Consider the following 22,433-nt stretch of genomic DNA (forward strand, 5'->3'; position numbering starts at 1 on the left):
GTCTCTTTTCAGTAAGAAGTGAAATTAATAAATAGCCACAAAATCCAATAGCCCAATGGAAATTGAAATGCATGATGAAGACCATAGATTTCTCAGCAGTATTCACAGCTTTCTCCCATCACTACTTCATCCTTCTTTATATAGAATTTTCATCCAGTTCCACTCTCAGTGGAATTTACTTTTTGCTCAGCTGACTCTGGCCTTTTGAAACACAGAATTGAGAAAATAAACACTCAGGTTAGAGTGGTGGGAGGAAAAATTCATATACAAAGAATCAGTGGCAGTGTCCTCTGTTGGGAATAAGCCAGGCAATAATTAAGACAAAAAATTGTTTTAAGACACTTAACATGCAGAATTTAGAGCTAAGAAATTAGGGGGATGATTAGAAAAAAAACAATGAAGCTGGGGTTTCTCTTGAAAAAAATCTGGAGGATTAATAAGAGGATGCAATGAAGAGACAATGAAAAAGACTTGGGGAAGAAGAGAAGGGAATCTTTTTATAGGTTCCAAATTAAATCTTTAATGTTCTTGATGAGATGTAAGTAGATATTGGAAATACTATTCAATTTTTTCTGGATTTTCTTTGACTAGTTTGCATGCAAAGGCAAGACTACTTGAGAATCTAAGGTTTATTAACACTTTAATAGAAATGGTATTAAAAATACATAAATATCTACAGCAAATGTCTAAGGATACACTGAGAAAGGAAAAATTAGGCATTTTATATAGAAATTAGGCATTCTGTATGGGAAAATAACCTACACTAAGGTTCACAGGTACAAAAACATGGAAAACATGGAGATGATAGATAGATAGATAGATAGATAGATATTATATACATAAAATCATTCAAGTTAACCAACTCACAGTACGTAAGTGTTAATTCTGAGAGAAGCAACTAAGCCAAGTTGAGGAGCTGAATTCTGAGAACCTATGGAGGAGAACCTGGGAGACCCAACAACTTAAGAAAGTCATTGAGGAGTTCTGCCATAGCTGCCTTATCAGCTCCAAGAGATCAGTCATGGGGAAATGTATAGACATTAATGTATGTCTCCCACACTAGAACCCTAAGCCACAAATAGCTTCATGCTAAGAAGCTTAACACAGGATTGAAAGAATTTTAAAAGTGAGTAATAAGTTTTTGAAGGTATGCTTAGGGCTAAAGATGAAAGTGGATGTAGGACTTATTCCAAGGTTAAGAATTCAGCAGCTGAAAAGCCAATGAGACATCAAGAAAGAAAATGAGAAGCAACAGATTCTTTCTGGCAAAGCAGCTGCTACTGTCATTTATCCACACTTTCTCCTCATTCCATGATCCACTTTTCAGTTTTTAAAGGCACCATGTTTCTTTCATGGCAACACATAGTTCAAGAGAAAAATGTCTTTTGATACTCCTTTACTTATTCTCAGAATAAAAGTATTATGTCTTGAACATGTATCAGCTGCTTGATCATATTGCCTCTATTTTTCACAATTACTCTGAAATAAGAACATACTCATCTCCTAATAAATGAACAATCTGAAACTCAAAGAAGTTAAGTGACTGTCCAAAGCCATATAGTTTTTGGTTTTCAAAGCCAGGATTAAAAGTAATGCTCATTTCTCTGATGACAATTCCCTTGCTTCTCAACTGTATAGGAACTCTTCAATAGAATAATAGAAGATAAACATACAATTTTACATTCTCTAGAATACACATTAAAAATAAAAGTAAAACATTAAAATAACTCAATATATTTAAAATAATTTCACTTATTAAAATGATTCTTTTTTCTCAGTACTGAGTCTTTAAAATTTATTGACTGTTTTACACATATATTTCAGTATAGACAGTCTAGACTACCTAATTGTGAGTGTTCTGGCTACCACATTGCACAACACAGACCCACATGTCATACAACATTCTCTAATAATTAAGCAGGAGAAGCATTCACTTTGGGGGAATGAAGGTACACAGAGTGCATATAATTTTATAATTCTAATGGTTCTCAATCCTGGCTCTGTGTCAAATTGCCTGGAAAACTTTTTAAACATATTTATAACTATATTCAGTCTCTACAGATTCCAATTTTATTGCAGGGTGAAGCCCAGGTATCAGTATTTTTTAACTTCAGATTGAAGTAGAATAAATATTTTAAGGAGCACGTACATGCACAATTTTATGGATCTTCCTAAAATGAACACTCTTAAGTAACCAACATCAAGATCAAGGATCCAAATATTCTAATACCCTAAAAGCCCCATTACATTCCCTTTTAGTCACCACCCTCTGGAAAGAGATATAATATCCCCTGAGATAGGTAAAATTGTAAAAACCCATCTGTCTTTCCACATCGGGCTCTGGTGTGAGCCTAAAATCATCACCTAAAACATTAATGCTCATTGCAGGTGGCCCTTCTGTAGAGTACTATTGTCATGTTTCTCAGGTCAACCTGAAGCTCCAGAAATCATAACTTACCTGTTAGTCCATCCATCTTCTACAGCCTCTCTACCCTGAGAACATAAGTCCCTCAAAATGCTCCATCTCCTGGTCCATATAGAGCCAATCTCTACTCAATCCTAGAGTATCAAAAGGGTTCCATCTCTGCTCTGCTCTTAACTGCTTGATCCCAGAGATTTGATCTTCTCCCCTTCTATTTTAAACTATCTTCCTATTTTCCCACCTGATTATCAATAGACCACATAGATCACAATCCTGTGAAGCCCGTAACACAGATTTCAGTTTTCTGCTGAAGAGTCTTTAATGTAAGTCTCAGGTTTACTCCTTACTCCTTGACATACAGGTCCTCAACTTTTGTTCCAATCTTTCTCATTACTACAAAATCCGCTAGTCCCATAAACTAAATTCTGTAGAAACAATATTTGCCCTTCTTGTTGGTCATTTATCCTCCACAGATTCATGTGAGTTAAAATGTATTTATTAAAGCAAATTCAAATTTGGTGTCTTCAGTAAGTGTTCCCTCATTGACAAAATTAGGAATCATCAATTAAGACATACCTGAACTCCAGTCAACTTGAGAAAACATAAAAGTGAGTCAAATCCCTGAGCCCTGTAGGATAATAAATCTTGAGTAAACAATTTCTAGATGTATTCAATATCCAGCAATGTTTGGCCTACCATTTGTTGGAGTTACAATTGCTTTACAGTATTGTTTTATTTCTCTGCTTTGAAAACAGTGTTTTGTTGTACTTCCAGCCCATACAAGAATATTTCGAATGAGTCTGACTTTGCAAAGACAGCACTTACAGTTGAGAAAAGGAAAACATGACCATCTGTTTCCTCCCTTCATGATTCAATCTGATAATATCCTAATGCAGCTGTCTTCCTCCTTGTCATCCTTTTATCCAGCCCACTTGCACATGTTCCATCAGTTTCTCAGTTGAGCCTACTGGCTTACTTATGTCGCTCCACATTCCTCTCCTCCTACTCACTAATCACTACTTTCCCTTCTTTAATCTCTTCATCAGTCTTATAATTCTCAAGAATACCCAATCAGTTATTTGCCATACTCTATTTTCCCACCCCTAGCTTCCTTCCTCAACCTTTCTGCTTAGTATTTTCTGTACACTTAATACTTTATTCTCAGCTAATGCTCAATTTATGTAGGAGAAAGAGAAAAAAAGAAAGGAGCAGATACCTAAGCATCTAAGATATGATTCAATCCATAGTTTATTAAAAGAATAGAAGTAGCACTTAGGTACTGGAGAGAAACTGGGGTATAAGACAAAGTGAGAAAGAAGGGATGCATAAATAACACAGTGACAACAGTAACCTTCACATCAGTTATAACAGATTTAGTAGCAGTAGTAGTAGGAGTAGTAGTAGTATTTATTATAGATTTCCACTGCATCATTTTTCAAATATGATAGAGGTTGCAGTGCCACCCCTTGCCACCACCACAAACCAGAATTTTTATATTCCTCAAATATCAGAGTGACACCTTGATTTCTCATTCTGTCCATTCAGTGGAACTCAAAATGATAGACAGTTTTAAGAAACACTTGAAATACTTACATACCAATTTATTCAATTAGAAAAGCTAACTTCTAAATTAGTTTATAGGAATAATGAAATGAAAAGTATTTCCCTTTTAGCCTGAAATCAATTCCATACAGCAGACATTTGGTAAATCAGACATTTACTATAATTGTCTTTGCATGAATATTTCTGTGTTGTTGAGGCACATTTCTCAATCAGATAGGAAACATAAGTTATTTGACCAAATTTAAAGCAGTTTTTCACATATTCCAAGTAAAAAATAAAAATACACTTTTATATTTTTCTGTTTGCATATTTCCCATATTTCTATTTTCTAATATGTATTTTTATAAATATTGATAAATAATAAGTAATAGATATCTGCCTCCTTGTGGTCATATGTAGTTTCTAATATTTGCCTGGCAGTTATAAAACATGTGTTATAAATATTTTCCCTTAAAATCCAAAGTCCTAAGGACATAGTTCAAGTCACCTTTATTACCTTTAGCAAAACGGAAAAAACATGCTTCACATATTTTCTCCTGGTCTAAGGATTCTTTTTTTTCATCAGATATGGCCAAATAAATGTATGCTTCTTTATTAGGCTAAGTATTTTATGTGTCAATAGAATAAATCACTTGGAAAGTATCAAGCATGCTTTGATAGAAACAGCAATGCTAGCAAAGTCTACTTGTTAGAAACATTGAAGGCTTTGCCAAAATAGTAATTTACTAAGGTGATTTTTAAAACTATGAATTACCAAAAGTTGAGTCAATGTTTGAAGTCATGTTATGGTAGAAGAAATAAATTACTTTGCACTTCATGTAACAAATAAATATCTAACTTAAATACTTATTAGCTTTATAGTACAGAAAAAATAGAAGAAACAGCCAGATAGACAAAAAAGCTAGCTAAAATTAATTTGTAATTTTTAATCATTAGATTAATTAAAGACTAAGCACTTAAATCACTTTTAACTGGATTATAAGGATTTCATTGGGAAGTGATGCAGAAAATGTTTATATTATATCCAAATATCTTTCCATCCTTCTGGATTAGTGCTGGTTTGCAGATAGGAGAGGACTCAATATTTCAACATAAACAATAAACACAGGAAACAAGTTAACTGAACCCAAATCACTCAGCGAAACTGTATATAGATATTTTGTTAAACTCTATCAGAAATGCTTTTTTTCCTTTTTTTATTATTGTTTTGAGAAGACAGCAGTGTTGATTATTGTAGAAGAATGTCTGTTTTAACAATTGAAGAAGCAATTCACTAGAAGAAATAATGTTTGACTATCAAAAATAAATATTAATTTCCTTTTGGAAGTTATAATGAATTTCAATTTAAAAAATATTAACAAAAGCTGGGCACTGGTGGCTCACACCTATAATCCTAGCCACTCAGGAAGTAGAAATCTGGAGGATCATGGTTCAAAGCCATTCCAGGCAGAATCAACATAGTAAAAATGGCTATACTACCAAAAGCAATCTGCATGTTCAATGCAATTTCTCTCAGTGACATTCATACAGAGATTGTGAAATCAGCCCTAAAGTTCATTTGGAAACACAAAAGGCCACAAATAGCCAAGGCAATACTGAGCAAAAACAGTAAAGCTGGAGGTATCATGATAACCGACTTCAAACTATACTACAGAGCCATAGCAATAAATACAGCATGGTACTGGCACAAAAACAGGTAAGAAGACCAGTGGAACAGAACAGAGGACCAGGATATAATCCATACAGCTATGCCCACCTAATTTTGACAAACAAAGAAGCCAAAGACATACAATGGAGAAAAAACAGCTTATTCAACAAATGTTGCTCAGAGAACTGGATATCTGCATGCAGAAAACTGAAACTAGATCCATGTTTGTCACCCTGTACAAGTATCAACTCAAAGTGGATTAAGGATCTCATTATCAGACCTGAAGCCTTGAAGCTAGTACAGTTAAGAGCAGGGAATACACTGGAAGCTAAAGGAATAGGCACAGACTTCCTCAGTAGAACCCTGCAGCAGCTCAGCATCTAAGAGAAAGGATCAACAAATGGGACTATATGAAATTAAACAGCTTCTGCACAACAAAAGAAATGGTCTCTAAATTAAAGAAGCCACCCACAGAATGGGAGAAAATCTTTGCTAGCTATACATCAGACAAGGGACTGATAACCAAAATGTATTGAGCTCAAAAAACTCCCCCCAACTCAATGAACTAATAAAGAAATGGGCAACTGAACTGAAAAGAACTTTTTCAAAGGAAGAAATCCAAATGACTAAAAACACATGAAAAATGCCCACCATCCCTGGCCATAAAGGAAATGCAAATCAAAATAACACTAAGATTCCACCTCACCCCTGTTAGAATGGCTACCATCAAGAACACAACCACCAACAAATGTTGGCAAGGATGTGGGACAAAAGGAACCCTCGTACACTGCTGGTGGGAATGTAAGCTAGCACAACCACTATGGAAAACAGTATACAGAAGCTCCTTTAAAAACTAGAAATATATCTCCCATAAGATCCAGCAATTCCATTCCTAAGGATATACCCAAAGGAATGTGAATCAGGTTCTTACAAAGGCACCTGCACATTCATGTTTATTGAAGCACTATTCACAATAGCCAAGCTATGGAAACAGCCAAGATGCCCCACTACCAACGAATGGATTAAGAAAATGTGGTATTTATACACAACGGAGTTTTACACAGCCACAAAGAAGAATGAAATTTTGTCATTCACAGATAAATGGATGGAACTGGAGAACACAACTTAAGTGAAGTTAGCCAGGCTCAGAAAGCTAAAAGTCTCATGTTCTCCCTCATATGTGGACTTAAAACAAATGCAGTAATATTATGGGACAGGGGTCACACTAAGGGGCGGCTGTTCAAGGGAGGGACAGGGCAAGGGAAAGAAACCAAAAACTTGAATGTGGTTGATGTGCTCACTGTACAGGAATGAATATAGAAATTTTAAACTGGTCAGGGCCACCATGGAAAACAGACTAGGTAGGAGTGAAGAGGACTGGTAGAGATGAACCAATTGGGGTTGTAATACACATATGCTTGGAAACAACACAAGGAAACTGTCTGTGTATCTATCTTTATCTCAAACTATCAAAATGTCATATTTCTCTTTTTATCTTTTATGCTTTTTCTTCTACAAAATCGGCAAACAGAAGGGTGGGAACAGGTTCTGTTCTGAGGGAGGGGGTTTGGCACCTGCAGAGGGTGGAGGTAGCAGGGAAAGGGGTAGGAAGATGAATATGGCGCAATGTAGACATATGTATGTAAATGCAAAAATGATACCCATTGAAACTGTTCCAGAAATCAGGGGAGAGGGAAGGCAGGAGAGGGAAGGATGGCATATTCATATTTGAGTATGCCATTCAAGTATGGCATATTTGGTACATTATAAGAACCTCTGTAAATGCTACAATGTACCCACATCCAGCACAACAATTAAAACAATAAAAAAAGAGCCAGCCCAGGCAAATAGTTCCTAAGACCCTATCTTGAAAAAAACCCATTACAAAAAAAGTGCTGGTGAAGTGGCTCAAGGTGAGGCCCTGAGATCAAACCCCAGTACCTCAAAAGAAATTTTCAAACACACTAAGTCAAAAGTGGCATAATGAACTTCCATGTGCCATTGTCCAGCTACAATATTATTGAAGAATCTGTTTTCATCTTTAGTCCTACAACTCCCAACCTGACTGGGTTATTTTGAGGAAGGCCCAGACATAACATCAAGTACATATCAAATACTTTGTTTGGTCACTATCACAACTAAAGAGAAATTATGCCAGGTGATGGTGGTTCACACCTATAATCCAGTTTGAGGACAACTTAGGCAAATAGTTTGTGAGATCCTATCTTGAAAATACTCAGCACAAAAAGGGGCTGGCTGAGTGGTTCAAGTGGTAAAGTGCCTGCCTAGCAAGCATAAGCCCTGAGTTCAAGTCCCAGTACCACCAGACAGAAAAAAAAAGAAAGAAAAATTATGAAATGGTCAAGGTTATAATTATCTCACAAAAAACTCTATGGTTAGTAAGCTTAAGTTAGCGTTCATCAGTATTTCCACAGACTATAATTATTGATGCATTTTCATTTACAAACTTATTAATATAGCTTTATATTTGTAGACTAATTGGGCAGATAGAACAGATACAGACCTTGCAGGCCTTTCCCCTATTATTAACATCTTATATTAGTATAGTACATTTATTAGAACTGATGATAAATTGTTATTAGCTAAAGTCCACACATTATTCAGATTTCCACTGTTTTTAATCTAACATCCTTTTTCTGCTCTGAAGTCCTGGGGTACCATATTATACATCTTGTCAAATCTCCTTAGCTAACCCTGACTCATGGAGGTTTTTCAGATTATCCTTTTTTTAAAAAAAGGAAATGTTGTCAAGCATTTTGTAGTTGTCTCCCAGTTGGAAAGTTTCTATGTTTTTCTCATGTTTAAATGAGGTTATGGATTTGGCAGAAGAAATCAAAAAGGTGAAATTCTGTTTTTATTGCATCATATCAAGGATCCTTACTATTACCATGAATATCACTATGTTGATCTTGATTGCCTGGAAGGACTCATTTTTGTCAGGTTCTCCTCAAAAATTATTCCTTCTATTTCTGCCTTTCCATATTGTACCTTTTATTTAATTATTTTTCTTTAAATCTAAGTTCGACATAGCAGGAAAGGATGCAGACAAGCGGCCTATGGTGATAACCATGTATGACATGCTGACAGCCTTAATACAAGATATGATAAGAAAAGAAATCCACCAATCAAGACTATTTTTATGTAAATGTCTTTCAGAACAATCAAAGGAGACAAAGAGTGTAAGTAACAAGATCTGATAGAGTTTGTAGGGGCAACAGTACTAGTGGCCTCTAAGACTTCATGTCTAAATGCTTCTTTATCAAGTTGTGTTCCAACAGCAATGGCAGTAGGATCTGCTAAGTAGGTGTGTGTGGTAGATCTTCTATGGTATCTAAATCAGAAAATCTGACGTCAATTGTCTGTGACAGTCATGGAGACTGAATTTTTTTAGGCAAAGAAGATGAGCTGCAGACCCCAAGGAAGTGATGGTCACTAGCCTTGATAACAACATATAGTCCGGCTGACCTTAAGGGAGAAAATGCATACAATTTCCACTTTACGGGTTTACAAAAAAGCTTCAGTTATTATAAACTACTGGGGGATACAAGGTCTTGTTTATCCATTGTTCAAATTCAACATCCCCATCCCAATCCCTAGGCAACCATTTTTTTTTTTTTTACAGTTTGTATAGTTTCATCTTTTCCAAAATGACATAGTTGGAACCATGGATTATATAGGTTTTTGAGACGTCTTCCATTTAGTCATGTTTTTTTTTTTTTCATTTCCAATTTGTAGAGGAATTCATTAATGGTTCTTCTGTGATTTCACTTTTTTACATGTATATACCGGGAACATTTGGAAGCTACCACAATAGAATAGGTCAAATTTTACCTTCTTTTATATGGACTCCAATCTATCCCAATGCCATTTACTGAAATATGTGTTTATGTCATACATGCAGCATGACATTATTTTATATTAAATGTTCGTATGCAGTTGGGTCTATTTCTGGAGTTTGTTTTCTGTTCTATTTTTAGTATGTCTGTTCAAGCAAAGACAGCCTGTTCTTTTAATAACAGAGCTCTTACAATATGCTTAATATCTACCAAGGCCAATATTCCACTACCCATACCATTGCACTCCTTCCTCAAGACCATTCCTGACTAATTGTGTATTTGTTCTTCCAAATTAGCTTTATATTCAATTTATGAGCTCAGAAAAAATTTAGAGGATATTTTTATTACCATCCTGTTAAACATATAAGCTAACTAAGAAGGAGTTGACATCATTTTGATGATATTTTTTTCAGTGAATTTTTTTATTATTGTTGTACTGGAATACATTGTGATACTTACAAAAGTTCTTGCAATATATCAGATATAACATAACTGAATTCACCCCTTCCATCATTCTTCATTTCATTTGGTTATTTCACCTTTGCACCTTACAGTAGTATATTACAGATTTTGTCCACTAGTTTAAGGTACTTCTTTTAAAGTTTATGTGAAATTTTGAGATTTATTTTTCTGTTTGGTTGGTTTTTATTTTTTGCTACAATACATGGGATCTTTACTTCCATTAAATTTTCTAACTGATTTTGCTTTCGTGTATGAAAGCTATTCAATGTTACATATTGAATAATTTTTGTACATTTGTGTCTTTCTGATCAATAATTGTATACTATACAAGAAAAGAAAGCTTCAAGTGTTCATTCACAATCTATGTAAGAGCTTTCTTTCTCCATTTTATCGGCAACTTAATGAGAAATGATATTAGTATATATAACAAGCTTACTTTTCTACCTCATTTTGCTAGAGTCTTTATTACATTCCCATTAAATAAAACACTGGTTTCTGAGCCAATATATGAGTAAATTATCATATTAAGATTTCTATCAATACTGACATATTTGTGTATTTTTAACATCAATTGGCATTTCATGTTTTACACTAAGAAGATACTAGTATTATTTTCTTCTTATGGTCTTTTGAATTGATAAGTTTCAATTTAGTTTTCAAGTATTTGTTCCATGTAGTAAATACCAATTTAATAAATCATAGTAAATCATGATTTGCTATTTTTAATGTGATGACAGATTATGTCTGATAATATTTTATTGAGTATTTTTGAATTAATATTTACATGTCAGATTGCTCTGCTGAAAATTTTCTTACTTTTCTGCCAACTCTGGCAAGGTTTTTACTGAATTTTAGAAAATCTGTATTTATCTGTGAGTTGAGCAAATTACTGGGCCTCTTTCAATCAGGCCTACAGCATATCTCAATAGAGAAATGAAAAACTACTCCCCTGGACTGAGAAAAATTCTAATGTCCAGACTTGCTCCTGAAGGTTCTGGGTTTAAAAGACTGTAAATCTAACTCAAATTCTAGAGAACACTGCTGTTTCTCATTTCATGAAATATAATTAAGAATAAATTGTGATTCAAAATTTCTTAAAGGCTGCTTTAAAAATAAGTTATATGTGAGAGGCATATAATCTGTTCACCCCGGTGACTTGAAAGCCTGTTGTTCCATGAAATATGCAATACCCTTGAACCACACTGTTCACCTCCCATTTTAAAATCGCCTTCCCAGACCTAGGATTATCTTTCAATTCTCAACATTGAGAAGAGATTAGTGTAAGAAATCACCCACTATAAAATGTTTCTATATTTTTTTTTAAAATTCTAAGTGAAAACAATGGGTGATGTTCCTTACATATGGACTTGTAGAATAAAGTTCATCCTAAAGTAAATATCAGGTCAGAAAGAATGCATTTTTTTATGATATTAAATATAGTATTACCTAGAAAATCCAGTCTGAGAGATAGATATAAAATTTGAATTAAAATTTTAAAAAGCAATAGCAACAAGCTGGGAGCATGGCTCAAATAGTAGAGCGCCCGTCTAACAAAACAATAGCAACAAACCTTCCAAGCCATGCAGAACCCAAAAGAATCATGAACTCAAGGAACCTCTCTGACCACAAACACAACCCTGACTTCAACTTCAATTTCCTTCACTAGTAGGATTCTTCCTAAAGACTACCATTAACTCTAACCCTAGCCCAGTTGAATCTAAATTGCGTGGTACCTCCCAGGTATCAAATTCTGTTTATTTATTTATTTTTTTGGCAGTACTGGGGTTTGAACTCAGGGCTTTATTTACACTTACTACTCAAGCCATGTCCCCAATCCTTTTTGCTTTGGTTCTTTTGGAGATAGGATCTCACTTTTTTACTCAGCCTGGCCTTGACCATGATCCTCCTCTTTATTCTTTCCACAGCAGCTGGGACAACAGGCACATGCCACCATGCCCATCTTTGTTCTGATGAGATGGTGTCTTGTGAATTATTTTTGCTGGAGCTGGTCTCAGACCATGATCCTCCTGATCTCAGCTTCCCAAGTAGGCAGGATTAGAAGTGTGAGCCCCAGTTCCTGGTTACATTTTTATTCTTTTATTTATTTTTTGAACCATAAACGTGTATGGCACATTCACTGACAAAATGTTACCTACCTATTCCCTCCCAAGAAAAGTAGGGAAATTGTAATCAAATCAAAGACCAGAGAAGACAGGATGCTCCTGCTTAGAGCTCAGCATCATGAACATCTCTGTATATGAAAGCCATTCTTCCTTTGCTTCACCCTGCCTGCCCAGATACTCATCCAGTGATGGCGGGGTATGTGATCATGTACACAAACATCATGATCAAGAGTACGACCACAGCCAGTGTGGCCAGTGATCTGCTGCTGGGTCTCCTGCATAGCCTACTGTCACTCTTTCTTGTCCTTGGACATCTCCTTCTTATCTCTGGACTTCTCTTTGAACTGCTATATCTTTCCAGAGAATGCTGAAAGAGTGTGTCTGGAGAGGGCTTTGAAGAAGGACCACACTCCTCTTAATCCCAATTAATCCACATTCTACTTGATTATTCACTGCACAGCACCTGTGTACTTATGGCAACCAACACAACACAGCCCATAAGCACTTGGTCAAACCATTTCCATCACTGCAACCTTGGAAACGTTGGAAACTGTGGAGAGCTAGTGACAGATATGAATAATTTTGATTTAAGATTCACAAATTACCTGCATTCTAGAATCTTAATAAAAAGTTCTTTATCTCGATTGTTCTCACCTACGATTTCTGCCAAGTTTAAGAAATACAACAGCTAACCACAATTTCTCTTCTCCTACCACACTGTGCTTATGTTGCCTAGAAGCAGCAAATCGCACATTTCTGAATATTATGATATGCCTTCTACTAACTTGAAAATTGACACGGTTGTACCAATGAAATACTTTCTTCTTTCAAGTGCCAGGGTAAACTCTGGCTGATTCCAATAAAATAACCTACATTTTCAAGCACTGCACATGTTGGCATTCCAGTCAAGAACATGCCCAGAAGGGAGTTGTTTGCATTCACCCAGAAATCCACAGGCATGAGTTGACTTGTCTTGTGTGCTTAAGGAAACCACAAGTGGTGCTCTTCTGCTGAGAACCAAAATACTTCCTGCTATTCTTAACGGAATGTAAATTTGTCTCCTGGCTGCCCTGCAGTGGTCTTTGTCTGTTAAACAAGACACTAAATGACCCCTTTAGGTCTCAGTTTGACTATCAGGACGGTATATTTGCTTTTGGGATAGAACTTAACTGAAAGAATAACAGAATTATTATTCTTTCCTAACTTTGGTTGAAAATAACCACATTTATTTCATAAAAAATAACAAAAAGCACAACTGACAATAACAAAATGTTAGTAATGAAGCTTTTGTTACAAATGCTACAGTAAAATGTGCCCCCCTAGGCAACAGAGTGGTGTCCACAGTTGCCTTATTATCCTGAGAATATGGGATAAAATATTAAATATCTCTGGCAATTATTTTGGTTTCAATTGTGGTTGAAAGTGCTCTGTCAGATTGCTCTGAATTGTCTTAGACTAAATATTTTGCAAGTCTTATGGGCTATAAAATTTAACTATATGGATGGTACTGGAGAACATCATTCTGAGCAAGGTTAGCCAGGCTCAGAAGACCAAAAATCGTATGTTCTCCCTCATATGCAGACTTTAGATCTAGGGCAAATGTAGCAATGTGGTTGGACTTAGGTCACATGACAAGGGGAGAGCACATACGAGAGATATAGGAATAGGTAGAAAACACAAAACATGAAAGCGTTTGATGTCCCCACTCCAGAGGAACTAATACAGAAACCCTAAAGTGACAGAGGTCAATATGAGAAGCGGATCAGGAACCAGTGAAAAGATCAGTTAGAGATGAATCAACTTGAGTTGTAACACATTTGTGCACGGAAGCAATGCTAGGAATCTCTCTGTATAGCTATCCTTAACTCAACTAGCAAAAACGCTTTGTCTTTCTTATTAATGCTTATGTCTTCTCTTCAATAAAATTAGAGATAAGGGCAGAACAGGTTCTGCCTGAAAGCAAGGGGGGTTGGGGGAGAGAGAGTGGGGGTGGGAGACGGGGGAGAATGACCCAAACAATGTATGCACGTGTGAATAAATGAATAAAAAAATTTTAACTACAAGAAAAGTCATCCTCTGAGTGTTACTGGACAGATAAAATTAGGCTGGTTTGAAATGTCAAGGACAATCTTAAGAGAGTAAATATGTTACTAATTGATGATTTAGAAAATCAGGAAGCAGGGAAGGGTCAAAATATGTGTCAAAGGTCTTTGCTCCTTGTCCTCATAGCATCCTTAAATGCTGAATGCTCTCATCCCCTTTCACATACATGGAGATGAAAATGTATACAAATTAGTTCATTTCCCAACTATCAACTGTGAACAGTCTATCCATACACAATATATTGTTATAAATATTCTTTTCTGTGATCACAAAAGTGAATTAAACCTTTCCCCCCTGCCCTTGGTGGAATAATCATAAAACCCTAGGTTTATATTTAGCAGCAACTATATTCTCATCTCTTGCCGCCACAATAGACACATGATCCAAGAAGGACTAATCTTTTTTTTCCAGTACTGGGAATTGAATTCAGGGCAAATGCTCTGCCCCTTGAACCACAGCCCTAGTCTTTTTGCTTTTAGTTTGTTTTTCAGATAGGGTTTCCCTCTTTGCCCAGGCGTTGATCTTTCTACTTCCTCCTCCCAACTGGCTGGGATTACAGGCACGGATCACCATGCCCAGTCTCCAGTGAGGACTCTTAAACATGCTCTAAAAGAATGATAATTTTGGCAATCGGAAACCAGTACAATATCAAACTTACAGTCTATTTCCTATTCATGAATAATTCAGATATTGGAAGCAGGTAAATTTTCCTTTGACAATCTAAAGCATATTAAACCTCTCTGCTTTCCACTTTCAGCCTGTGTTGATTCCTTTGTGCATCTGTGTGTCCATCTATCTTTCAATTGTCAGTTCCTTCAAGGGCAGTAGTAGTAATACTAATTTTTTTGCAGTTAAAATTGTTTACACTTTTTTTCTTTTATTGCTGAGCTCTACTGTTTAGCTAAGCTTCCATCTAATACCTACTCCATTCCAGCAAATGTATATATTTTCACAGAATAGGGTTATTCACAACTCTTATATCACCCTACTTCAACCAATCAGGTGAGAAGGCACTAGGCATAACCAAAAATGTGAAGAAACTTCTCCATAACTATCCACACAATCTGATTTTGGGTTTTATATTACAACCCAAGAACAGAGCATTTTACATGATAAAACAGCGTAAGATTTTTTTAAATTCTGATAGGGGCCAGGCATGTGTTATACTAATTTTGTATTAATTCTGCTGAAAAAGCAATCTTTTGACATACTGCTTGGCGCACACCTGAATACACACACACATGCACACACACACACACACACACACACACACACGAAAGACATTTTTAATATACACTGTTCTCATTTCATTAAACAAAACTATGAGAGTAGTCCTCTCGTGAAAAGCTAAGGGGGTATATTTATTTCAATTGCTATTACTTCAAAAGTTCAGATATTCAAGTTTAAATTTTTTATTTCTTTAGTAAATAAATATCTTTTAACTGATAAATGAAAACAAAAACTTGTATATATTAACGGGGCACTATGTGATGTTTCAGCACAGATATAATTGTATAATGTTTAAATCAAGTTAAACGTAAATATCTCCTCAAACATTAATCATGTCCCAATCGTGAAAAGATTCAAAATCCTTTCTTCCAGCTTTTTGAAAGGCACAGTACATAATTGTTATCTATACGCACTTGCTGTGCAACAGCACCACACCTTCTTACTCCTAACTGTAACTTAGGTACCACTGATCAACCTTTCCTCATCCTTCCATTCCACCTACTCTCCACAGCCTCTGCTAACCACCATTTTACTCTCAACATTTATGAAATCAAGTATTTTAGCTTCCACAAATGAGTGACATCATGAATAATTTTTCTGTCTAAGCCTGGCTTATTTCACTTAACATAATTATCTCCAGTCCCATCCTTGTTGTCACAAATGACAGAATTTCTTCTTTTTTATGACTGACTAATATTGCATAGTGTATATGTGCTATCCCATATCTTGGCTATTTTGAGAGTGCTGCAATAATCTCTGGAGTGCAAATGCCTGCTTAACATAATTTCATTTTCCTTTGCAAATATACTAATTGGATTACTGGATTAATGTTTTAGGAACTGTTTTCCATAATGGCTGTACTCATTTAAATATATTTCCAGTAACAGTGGTTAAGCGGTCTCTTTTCTTTAGAAACTGTCATTTGAAAATAGCTACTGTAACGGGAGTGAAGTGTGACATCAAAGTGGTCTAGATTTGCATTCTCTGATGATGGGTGATGTTCTACATTTTTTTCCTGTACATGTGGACCATTTGCATGTCTGTTTTTCTATGTAGAAATATCTATATAGGTCTATTGCCCACTTATTGATTGGATTATTAGAGGTTTTGCTAGTGGATTATTTGAGTTTCTTATACCTTCTGTATATTTATCCTCTTATCATATGCATAATTTACAAATACTTCCTCTCATTCTCTGTGGTCTCTATGGTATCTTTGTACTCCTGTGTTTACTTCACTGGACAGAAGATTTTTAGTTTGATGTGATCCTGCTTATCAATTTTTGTTTTTGCTGACTGTGCTTTTAGGATCATGACCAAAACATCATTTCCCATGGTAATATTCAGAATCATTTCCCTTATGTTTTGTTCTAGTGGTTTCATTTTTCAGGTCTTACATTTAGATATTTAATCCATTTTGAATTGACATTTATGCATGGTGAGAGATAGTGGTCAAGTTTTATTCCTTTGCCTGTGAATATGTAATTTTGTCAGTACTATTTATTGAAAAGCCTACTCTTTTTCAATGTGTGTTCTTAGCACCCTTGTCAAGTATCAGTTGGCTATAGATGCATGGGTTTACCTCCAGGCTTTCTATTCTGTTCCAGTGGTCTGTGTGTCTGTTTTCACCATAATACTGTATTTTTGATTACTACAACTTTGTAGTATATTTTGAAATAAGATAGTGTAAAACTTCCTGCTTTGTCCTTTTTATTCAAAATCCCTTTATCTGAATTTTTGTTTTTGTTGCTGTTGTTATTGTTCTATAGGAACATTAGGGGATTTTTTTCCTTTTATTTTTATGAGGAATATCATGGGTATTTTAATAAGGATTGCACTCAATATGTAGATTGCTTTTAGTAAAATGGATATTTTAACAATATTGCTTCTTCCAATCTATGAACACAGGTGTCTTTCCTTTCTTCAAAATTTCATCAATGTTTTATAGTTTTCATTATAGAGATCTTCCATCTCTTTGGTTAAATTTATTCCTAGAAATTGTGTTCCTTGATATGGCAAATGATATTGCTTTCTATTTCAGATAATTCAGTCTTAGTGTGTTGGCTACTGCATATTGTACGTTGATTTTGTACCCTGAACTGAAGAGTGGTACTAGTCACAGACAGAAATTGGGGAAACACAAAAGAGACAGTGGGGAGACTCTGATACATTTAATTTTAAGTACAATTAAAGTAAAGTATTCATAAGGAAATACACTATCGGCCACAGAAATGTGAATGCTGAGAAGTTAATGTTAGCATTATAATTACTTAACCTAACCCCAAGAACTGGGTATTTGTCATTGTGGAAACATGAAAGATAATGCTTCTTAGATGCTTCTTGTACCTCAAGTTACCTACAGTGAATTTCCATACTAAGAGTAGAGTATAGAAACATACTTCTAAAATCAGTCAATAAACTTGTTAATCCCAAATTCTGTGTTCTTATTCCAAATGGATAGTGAAACCATAATGAACAGAACAATGCTCTATGTTTTTCTCACTTTTCTTTTTTCATTGTAACTGTTAGCAAAGGTCACTCTTTTTTTCCTTTCTTCCCTCCCTCTCTCCTTCCTTCTCTTTCTCCCTCCTTCCTTCCTTCCTTCCAAGGTACTGGGGTTTGAACTCAGGACCTTTCACTTGCTATGCCAGCAAACTACAACTTGAGCAACACACCCAGCCTTTTTTTGATTTTTTTTTCTCCAATAGGGTCATATGCCTTTGCCAGGGGCAGGCCTCGGACCATGATCCTCCTACCTATGCCTCCCTGCTTTCCATGTTACTTGGGATGACAGGCGTGTGCCACCACATCTGGCTCCTAAAGGTCACATACTATTTCTAATGCCTTTTCCATGTCTCCAATCCTTCACTTAAAAAAATATTATATTATTGTTGTACTGGGAATACATTGTGATATTTACAAAAGTTCTTACGATATATCATAGTTGAATTCACCTCATCCACCATTCTCCTTCATTTTGTTCTCTCCCTATTCCTAGAATAGTTTCAACGAGTCTCATTTTTTTCCATTTTCATACATGAGTCAATAATATTTCCACCATATTCACCCTCTTACACAAATTCCTTATATCCTTCTCCCTCCCACTGTACCAAGCCCCAGACAGAGCCTGTTTTACCTTCCTTTTCTTCATTTTTGAAAAAAAAAAAAGCATTTTAGTTTGCTTAACATAGCTTTACAGGGAGTTTCATTGTGACATTTCCATGTATATATGTATTATAACCTGAATTGGTTCATCTCTCTATTTTTCTTCTTTCTACCTTAACCCTCTGTCTTTTTTCTTTTTTCTTTTCTTCTCTACAAAATCTCTATTTCACAGAAAGTTCCTATATTTTAGAACAACAGAATATTTTAGTGACCTTGGAAGTTCTAAATCATGGTAGGCAGAACCAAAATTGTCTGTTTTATATGCATCTTTCATAACTCTTTCTAAACCTAAGATAAACAATTCTGATTTTAAAAAATCAAGATAAAAAAGAATAAAACAAGCCCTTTTACATGTAAAAACTAAGTTCATGTTAACATAAATAGAAATGCATACTGGAACAACAAATCCTCATATTATCCTTTGAGTACCTGGTTAGAAATTTTCTACATTTGCTTCTTTGTTTGTGTCTTAAAGCACATAGGACACAAACACAGAAGTATATTGTTTCTATTTTACCTGAAATTATTCTAATAAGTAGACAAAACAGAATTCAAAAACAGATGTACAGTGTTGACTTTATTTCCAGGTCCTAAGTACTTATTTTAGCTATATTTTATAGCTTTATCATATGCAAAGAAAATTTAAACACACATGTATAAAATGTCACTGAAAACTTATTCATAAAAGTACATCATGAAAAGACAAGATTCAGAAAATAATATTAGAATATAAGCAGATAATCAAATATTTTAATTTTTAACAACAAAGATAAAATATAATGATCATCTTTTAATATGAATAAGATTATTCTTTATCCTCGAGTAGCTTTAATTAAGGGAAATTTAACTTTTGACAAACATTTTATCATTCTTTTTAAATTCTTCTTATCTATTTTTATAGTGATTTACTTACATCCTAGGTTATGATACAGCTTAAATGTAATCATACAGCTCTAATAACTGCATTTTCTTGTGTGGTTCTCATGCTACTTAATTCCCAATAAGAAACCAGTAGGGGGCGACCAAGCATTATTTCCCTTTCTTGTGGTTACTAATTTTTAGATTTTATTAACGTTGTGCATATGTTTCAATATAAATTAATTCATTGGCATTCTTTACGACTTTTAATTGCTAGATTTATTTTAGTAAAACTGAATTCAATACAAGTATTACTATATCTTCCATTTTGTTTAATCTTAGCAAACCATTTGATTAAATATCTGCAATGCTTTTAAAATTTGAATATAGGCCAGATGTGAAGCATGAACTGTGTTAATCAGAGTTCTCTGTAAAAACAGAATCAAAAGGACATGTTTTGGAAGAGATTTATTATAAGGAATTGGCTCATGTAATTATGGAAGCTGAAAATTTCACAACCTGACCTCTGCATGCTAGAAAGCCAGCAGCGCTGGTGGTATAATTCAGTTCAAGTCCAAAAACATGAGAATATAGACATTCCAGCTTAGCAATCAGGCAGAGCAGTGACCTCCTCCTTGCCTCACTTTTTTTTGTTTTATTTGGGCCCCTCATGGTTTGAATGATGCTCACCCACACTGGAAAGATGGTTTGCTATGTCTACCCACGTACATGATCATCTTGTCTGGAAATACCATGACAGACACACCTAAAATAGTGTTTAATCTGGTACCTCTTGGCACAGTCAAAATGACAAAAAATTAAACATCATAAAAGTGAATGTTTCATTCCATCTGGATTATGTATTATATAATTCGGCCACAATTTTAGGACAGAAAACATGTAATTCTAAAACAATGAGTCAGAATCTCAGCATTTGAAAATATGTGTGATAACATAAAAATAAATATAGCAAGTAATAGATCTATTCTGAGAACAGTGATTTGCATATAGTTAAAATTCTGTTATTCAATTTTTTCTGAAGAAAATTTTGAGAAATCTTAATGAGATATATATTAATAATCACAAACAGTTGCAATAGTATAATTTTATGGTATAATTATAACAAGAATTTTAAAGGAAATAGTTTATCCCACAAAGGCTTAAAGTTTTATTATGAAATTTTAAAAAATATTAGCTATCAATTGATATCTTGAAAATGAGTAACGTTATGAAGTATTTACAAAAATGGAATGAATTTTATTATTTAAATCAATGACAAAAAAAGAGAAGTAGTTAGAAAAACCAACCTACTAATTCTCCCAGTCTCTTTGTTACAAACCAGGCTGTTGCATGTAAGCAAGTGAATGCCTTTTTATTTTTCAGACATAATGAATGCCTTTTTATTTTTCAGACATAATGTACTCCTGGAGTCAAACTACTGAGCTTTGAATCTGGGCTTTGTCATTTGCTAACTGTGTGATCTTGTGAAAATAAACTAATCTCTGAAATTCACAGTTATCTTATTCCCCAAGTTTGTGAAGAATACATAGTTCCTATCTCTTAGGATTGCCCAGTAGGTTAGCTGAGATACTGTGTAGCAAACCTGGCACAGAGATCCTACTCAATAAATATAGAACTATTGTTACATGAAGAACTTGGATTGGACAAAATGGGTCTTCTTCATAGTCCTCCTACCATTGTCTCATAGACAGATTAGTTACTGCTAAAATACTGTTTTACATACCATTCCCTCCTCTCTCAGCTTTTAAATATCACTAATAGGTTAATTGAATTATCCCATTCAAGAATTTTAATTAAAATATTTTATTTCAACTAATATTTATGGAACCATAAATATTAAACCATAATTTTAAACCAATACTTAATAGTCTTGCACTATGCCAGATTCAATAAGGTGTTAAAATAAAATATAAAGACATGGTCTCTGTTTTCAAAAGTGAGAGCAGAGTGAACTTGAATAATTGAGGAAAGAAAAGGAGAACAAAGAGGAAAGGGGAGGAGAGAAGAAACAAAGAGAGAACAATGAAGGGGAGGGGAAGAGAGCAACATTTTCTCACTCAAGCAATTTGACGAGGCCTTAAAGATATAACCATGCTTAATACACAATAGTACTACCCATGGCAGCACTCTCTATATTGTGTTTTAATGTTTTAAGATTAAGTTTTCATGATCTATTATACATGCAGATATTTATGGGTGTAGCATTTAGGGTTAGGGCTACAACACAGAGATCATCATGGGGCTTGGGGAAGAGACCAAGCACCAGGGATAGAGATGATGTCTCAGCAGGACCAAGTCTTTGAAGTCAGATAAGACCAATAGATGATAAAATCTGTAAAGTGTCAAAATATTACACTTCTCACAGATGAGACTGTTCAATTGAATTTAACTCCCAAAAGACAGATTGACATCACACAGGCCAAGTCTGTTTTAGAATTTGTAAAAACTATAATGCCTCAGTTTTCAGGCTGACTTCACAGAATTACTGGGTAAAGTGTTCATTATTCAATTGGAGAATAAGTTTGCAATTTTCTTCTGCCATTGTTTCTAAAGAAGAACTATAAAGTAGTTGTTATGAAGACACTTCATTTTGTGTAAGGAAAACAAAAATTCTAACAGAGGCATAGAAATTTCCTTTCCATTTTTGCATTTCTATTGTCCATTTGTATAGGATGAATCATTTAATTCATCCTATACAAATTTAAAATTTGAAAATAAAATCTAATTTACTTTAAATTTCTTGGCTGTTTTGTGATCTCTAGGATAATTTTGGAGATAAAGATAATAAAAGGAGTATTTGAAAGCCGTAATATTCAGATCTAATCTAATATTCAGATTCTAGACATGTATTATTCTATCTGCCCAGATTCAGATCCAGTTGTGTTTACATTTTTACTACCTGAAAATAGAAATGTAAACCATATGTTAGTTATTTTAACTGTTCAGGCAAAAATATTTCTAAGGCCAGAAACTGTAAGCCTG

The 22,433-nt window shown here is 34.6% G+C and overlaps 1 long non-coding RNA gene across 1 annotated transcript in view; it reads right to left on the minus strand.

The window, feature by feature from the left end:
- LOC141421675 (uncharacterized) overlaps positions 1–22,433 on the minus strand; it is a 36,930-nt gene that overhangs the window by 2,959 nt on the left and 11,538 nt on the right. The window lies entirely within an intron of this gene.

The sequence above is a fragment of the Castor canadensis genome, chromosome 3 (genome assembly GCF_047511655.1).
Source record: "Castor canadensis chromosome 3, mCasCan1.hap1v2, whole genome shotgun sequence".
Classification (NCBI taxonomy): Eukaryota; Metazoa; Chordata; class Mammalia; order Rodentia; family Castoridae; genus Castor; species Castor canadensis.